This window comes from Sinohyriopsis cumingii, chromosome 4, assembly GCF_028554795.1.
Source record: "Sinohyriopsis cumingii isolate HCF-2022 chromosome 4, ASM2855479v2, whole genome shotgun sequence".
Taxonomy (NCBI): Eukaryota; Metazoa; Mollusca; class Bivalvia; order Unionida; family Unionidae; genus Sinohyriopsis; species Sinohyriopsis cumingii.
The window spans coordinates 145,251,052-145,257,759 of record NC_142964.1 but is presented as its reverse complement, the minus strand read 5'-3'; the positions used below and the strand labels follow the sequence as shown (position 1 = coordinate 145,257,759).

The 6,708-nt window shown below is 34.5% G+C and overlaps 1 long non-coding RNA gene across 1 annotated transcript; it reads right to left on the bottom strand.

Moving 5' to 3' along the window:
* Positions 1-805: 805 nt before the first annotated feature.
* On the bottom strand, positions 806-2,683 carry LOC149802268 (uncharacterized). The gene is made up of 2 exons (XR_016420514.1): positions 2,555-2,683; positions 806-977 (listed from the first exon to the last, which is right to left on the bottom strand). It is a non-coding gene; the product is annotated as an uncharacterized LOC149802268 (long non-coding RNA).
* Positions 2,684-6,708: the final 4,025 nt, after the last annotated feature.

Here is a 6,708-nt window from a genome sequence, read left to right as displayed (position 1 = left end):
GTAAGATCATTAATGTTGGGATTTTTTATCGGATAGATTCCATAAATGACCGCTGTTAAAGGATACGCTCGAGCGTAATATGGTCTGTCAATCCCAGTCAGCACTCCTGGTTTGGAATCTTTACTTAACAGAGCGGTTTTTCCACCAGCAAGGACAGGGTCACGTTTGTCACGGATAATCCAAGTATCATCATCCGAGCGCACAATAAACTTTACTCTGAAAAAATATTTCTGATTGAGGTAATCGATGATTGTTTTCGCTCGTGTATCGTTCATTTTAGCATCAATGACTTCGTCGACATTGACTTCGTCAATGTTGCGTATAATTTTGAATGTGGACCACATGTGAGATGCTCCATCATTACGAAATTCGTTTTTGGCATCTCTGATAATATCAAACAGATCAGTCAGTGCTCGCCTTCGCAAATCAGGGGTTAGTCTGTCAAGATCAAATCTAGAAGTTTTCCGGGGTTTGATTGCAGATAATCTCTCAAACTACTCCATATTAAATTTAAGACAAACATTTAAATAAGAAATATTATATATATATATATATATATATATATATATATATATATATATATATATATATATATATACCACATCCATTAAAAATAACATGGCCTTTGAAGTGTTGGTATAAAGCAACTTGATATACCAATAGTATTGGTATACCAAATTGTGATTTGCCCATGGCGTATGAATACGCACAATGAAGATGTTTTTATAGCTATTATACTCTCTAAACAAGGATATGAATTTCTTGTAATATTACATTTAAAAAGGTAAAAATAACAAGATAATGGTTTTCTTGTAAAATATTTTATAGAAACTAACAATTTTATATATAAAAAAAAACAACAATACTCAATTCAGGAAATAAATATTATTGAGCTCCACCCTGTGTTGTCTGCTGTCATCTCTGTCACCACTGCTGTTTCAAGTCTCTCCCTCTGGCAAAAATCAAACACTGCAACTCTGTGGAAAATAGAAAACAATGACATCAGATCAGGAGCAAGATCAAGAAGCAACATTTAATCTACTAAACTGTGAGTTAATTGGAGAGTTTGATAGAGACATGGCTGAGACATTTGTAAATGAAAATGATCATTGTGTTAGGGAAGACAGATTTGTACACCATGAGCCTGATGATATACTGAAATTTATAGAAAGTAAGCAGAATGCAAACACTTTAAAAAAGATATTTTGATGTAAGGTTAGTGAAAGAATTCTTGCAGTCAAAAAATGAATTCAGAAAGTTAGTCAAGATAAACCCATCTGAATTGGATCAGCACCTGGCTTGTTTTACACTCAGTGTTAGGAGAAAAGATGGATCTGAGTTTGAACCAAACAGCTTAAGAAGCATCATCAGCTCCATTGATCCCCACCTTAAAATCAAGAAATATGCAAGTACAATCATGAGAGGAACGGACACAAATTTTGCATTAACAAGGGAAGCTATTCAGGCTAAGCAAAAAGATTTAAAATCTAAAGGAAAAGGAAATAAACCCAATCGGCGTCAACCGATCACATGAAGAAATAAATGCCTTGTATAGTAAAAAAAACTAATGGGGATGGAAACACCTGAAGCCATTGTTAACACATTGTGGTTTAACAACTCTGTACATTTTGGTTTGAGGGGAGTGACTGAACATTACAATCTGAAATGGGGGGATGTTACATTAAAGAAAGATGTGAATGGCCTCGCATATCTTGAACTCAATAAAAGGCAGACAAAATCAAGAACAGGCGACAATGTCAAGGACATCAGGGATATTAATCCTAAGATGTATGAAAACCAAAAACAACAAAGAGAGATCCACTTGCTATTTACAAACGGTATGCTGAGCTAAGACCAGCAGACTTTTGTCAACGTGAATATCCTTTCTATATTGCGCCCAACACTATGCCAATCTCAGCGACAAACCCAAAATGGTTTAGGAAACAAGTCGTTGGAATTAACAAACTTGGATGCATCATGAAAAAAATGAAATAGAAGACAAATATTACAGAAAGAAAGAAATTAACAAACGCAAATAGAAGCAAGTACTTAATTCAGAAGTTAAGAGACAAAATCATTCCCCCAACTGATATCATGCAAATTTCTGGCCACAGAAACGTGCAGTCTATAAATAGCTACTCAAACATTAGTGAAAAACAACAACAGACGTACTCCAATGACCTGAGCAACACCGGACACCCAAGTAATGATGATGTTAACCCCCACCCCCACAACAAAGAAATTTCCAGCTGCACAGCTGCAGACTGCAGTAAATCAAGTTCCCAAACGTGTAATATTCAGCAGAATAAGATTATCAGCAACCCATTGTACGGATCAAACATCACCGTACAAAATATATTTGTTATGAACCTAACGGAAAACATGAACGAGATCCCTAACTGGGTCAACTTTCAACAGGCGAATTCTCAAACAGGGCCCACACAGCAGAAACGTAGGAGAATTATTGAAAGTGACAGTGACAGTCAGTAGAAATAGCGAAATATGGACATAAACGATATCAATGAATGTGGTTACGGTTAAATTGTTTAATTACCTATTGTTCCTTCATTATTTTGACATTTCCGGCTCGAATCGTACGGTTCCTATCGATGCAAATGGCCGCACTGTTCCTGTTCATGACAGCGAACGCTGCAAATTCAATGTTTGCATGCACATTATTAAAAATATTTTGAATGTTAACTATCAGCCTTGTGTTTTCACTTCATTAATATTGCTAAAGGAAACATATATAAATTAATATGAATGAAGTGTACAGGAAATTATGAATAACTACGGAACTTCTTTTTCGAGCGTACATACATGCCAGGGGTTGTGAAGAGTTCACTCCCCTAAAGTGCGCTGTTTGTGGCCGTCAGTTTTATCTCCCATATAAAATGAAAACTTTGATGTGGTATAAATAAAATATGTGTATAGTATGTACGATGTATCAATGATATACCACTCGTTGTATACATTTTTTATTAAAAGGAAACTCGGGCAAGCCTCGTTTCCTTTTAATGAAAAATGTATACATCTCGTGGTATATCATTGATACAGCGTACATACTATACATATATATATATATATATATATATATATATATATATATATATATATATATATATATATATATATATATATATATATATATTATGAAACATTGCAAGTGGCTAAAGATAGGATCTGTGACTGTAACAAATCATGCAGAAAAGAATTCTGTGGAGAACATTCCCAAAGCATCCGAAGGGGTGGGGGGTTCAGGACCAATACCATGTCTGCAATGTGGTATTGGGGTCAGGGGTAAAACAAAGTTATGCGCGGGTTGCGGGGGAAAAAGATACCGTGAAGTTAAGCGATATTATAAAAAAAAAAAAAATGATGCGTTGAAATGTGAGCGCGATTATATAGCTAAGATTTGAGATAAATATAAATTAGACAAATGACATTGTTATATAAAATGAGCCAGGAATTTGTCCGACACCCCATCATCAAGAATTACGAAGGATCACGTAATGGTGAAATTAGAAATTGCAGGTTGAAAAAATCAGTTGGTTTTGTTACTAATGCTGGCCATCTCCAATTTGGTACAGGGAAGAAAAAATATCTCTGTCACCGTTTTGTGTTTGAGGTATTTAACGGAGTGATCGAAGACGGTCTTGTGATTGATCATATAGATAAAAATAAATTTAATAATTCTTTATCCAATCTGAGAGTTGTGACACAACGTGAAAATTGTACATCTGAAAACACTGGACGTCACGATAAAAGCGCCAAAACCGTTGTATCTATAAATCTAAAGAAAAACGAAACAAAAATTTTCATTCGATGCATGCAGCTAGCAAGTATTTTGATATCTGTGTATCTTCAATACGAAAAGTCGCAGAAAATTTATATAAATCCGCCCTGTCCAAAAACCATAATCAAAAAATTGTTTTTCATTATTGTTAGATCAATCCAAGGGTTTTTATATACATTTAAGGGAGATAACTCTGTTAAGCAGGTGTCATGCAATTAGTTCCCTCCACATGTCTTTCAGAAAATTGCGTAACACATGTCATTATTCTCTGCGGGGAAAGTAGAACTAATTTCAAGTATTATTTTTCAACAACCAAAAGTCAACAGTTAATTGTAATGAATGGTCTAAACAAGTAAACGGTTCTCGTGCTGCCTAACACGGAAACACACTACAACAGATAAACAGTTCTCCGTGCTACCTAACACGGAAGTAAATATCTGCAGTTACTTCCCTTGAGAGGTGACAAAAATTAATGACTTTTATCAATAACGGTAGGTGTAATCGTTTATTTACATTTTATTTTCATATACAATATACTTATGTTACTGAATTCGTTTGGTTTCTTGGTTCATCTGCATTTTTTCCGCGATTTTATTTAAGATAAGAAATACGAAACATCACGCCCACCATATGAGCTATTTTTTAGTTTCCTAGCGTAGAATATAAGCCCGTATGTCTGCCTTTTACTTTGCACTAACCGCCAAACCTGCCAAAATGTTATAAAACAATTTGGAGGGGGGCGCGGTCAATAGTGTCCAACACTCACCGTCTTGCAGCCAGACGGCACATGGTCGGAGTACCGCGTAAATGTCCGCTGTGTAAAATAGGCATGTACAATAAAAAACACGTCATGTTAAATTGTAAGAAAACAGAAGTTGATAGGAAAAAAATAATTGATGAAATAAACTTAAAGAGTAAATTTAAACCGCAATGTATATTATATCTTGATGGTGATTTTAGCAAAGCAACTTTATATAAAATTACAAGTTTTATTGTTAATAATATTAAGAAGTGTGGCCCAATTAAATTTTAACTTAGGGAATACCTCAAGAGGGAAAGTACAAATAATGATGCCATGGGGCTATGTCACATGGCGCTACGCGAAGTGAACAGGCCCATGGCAGAATCGGGAAAGGAACCCCTCTTGAAAAATAAATTTTAACTGAATTTCTATCTTTTCTATCACTAACATCAACAAAAAAGCTATGTGAATATGAAATTGGATTTTAAACTTAAATTTAAAAAAGAAAATGTATAAAATCAGAATTTTGGTTTGCAACTCAAATCAATTTAAATTTTTTTTTTTTCTACGATTGAACCATTTTTGAGATATTTCTAATTAAAAGATAGACCTGTTCCATGGGGGAGAAGCATAACAATTAAAAAAAAATGTGAACCCTTCATGGAGCTCAGCCTAATCTTATTAAGAAAGGTGATTTAACACATACATAAGAATCAATAAGATTCAAAAAATAAGGGGACATCACCGTTCTTCAACATTCAAAACGTATGAAAAGAATTTCCGTTGTATATAAATACGGAATATAATAGGAAAACTTATGCACTACAAGAATTTGATCCAACAAGCTATCCCAACAAAAACACATTATAGCATACATAACCCATATCACAAACATATAACAAACATGGGATGTAGGAGACCCTAGCAAGGTCACAGAGAAAACGAAAAAGAGGAAGTTTAACCGAGAGGATAATCTAAATCACTCTCGGAGATACTCCTCTATAGATACACTAGGGATTGAATAAATACCCGAACTCCTAAATTCACGTTACAAAAACGATGAAATAATACATTACAACATATCTGGGGGAATACAAAAACACATAAATAATTTATGTAATTAGGAAGGGGGGGGGGCATCTGTCTGGTGCCCCCCCCCCCAAAAAAAAAAAGGTCAATAGTGTCCAACACTCACCGTCAAACCTGCCAAAATGTTAGAAGGGCAATTTGGAGGGGGCACGGTCAATAGTGTAAACCATTTCTGGACTTGCTAAGATGTTATAAGACAACCTACGAGTTCACATAAATGGATTTTTTTCTTTTAATGGATTTTTTTTCTTTTAAATATATAATTATATAAATATGAACTACGAAAATATCAATCAATTAATTGTTGCTATTAAACAATTACAAGAAAACAAAATTAATATATCTGATGAATTAAATCCTGAAAAAATCATGTCTGATTTTGAAGCACTATATGAAGCTAAATTGGAGGGTCGGTATATTTTACCCGCTCAGTATAAATTTATAAAGAGAATCCAAACAGCGTTGTATAAATCACTAGCTACAATACAAGAACAGCAACTAGATGAATTTGTCCCCCTCTCCCTTGCAATCGAAAAAATTAGATCAGCGTTATCCGAAGAATACGAAGCCAGGAAGGTAATTAATACGCGTGCAAGACAGTTGAGAAAAATTATATCAAATCGTGAGTTAGATCGCCTTGATGAAATTACTGGGAAATGAAGTCAAGTACGTGTTAATGAAATTGAAAGTTGAAGTCTCGTACTGACAGAAAAAAAAATATTTTTACCCACATTTTTTTTACCCACATTAATCTGACCTGCATCAATCAATCTGATAAGTTATTTTTACTTGTGTCATCTGCATCTGGATCTGGATCCGCAGGGTTAAATAATATTTCCTTAAGCTGACTAAATGTAATGCAGGAATGCGAGTAATTTAAAATCTGATCTCTGTCACATGTGATCACACAAATACGTTTTTGCCGCAGTTCATCTAACTGTCCCTGCGTTAATAAAAAGTCTTCATTACCGAATATATCAATAACTAAATCAACTGTGCTGACCGGGGACTGCGTAAACACCTCCTTGATGTATTTTTCAAGTGCTTGCTTGTCGTGAATAAAAACCTTCACGTGATGGTA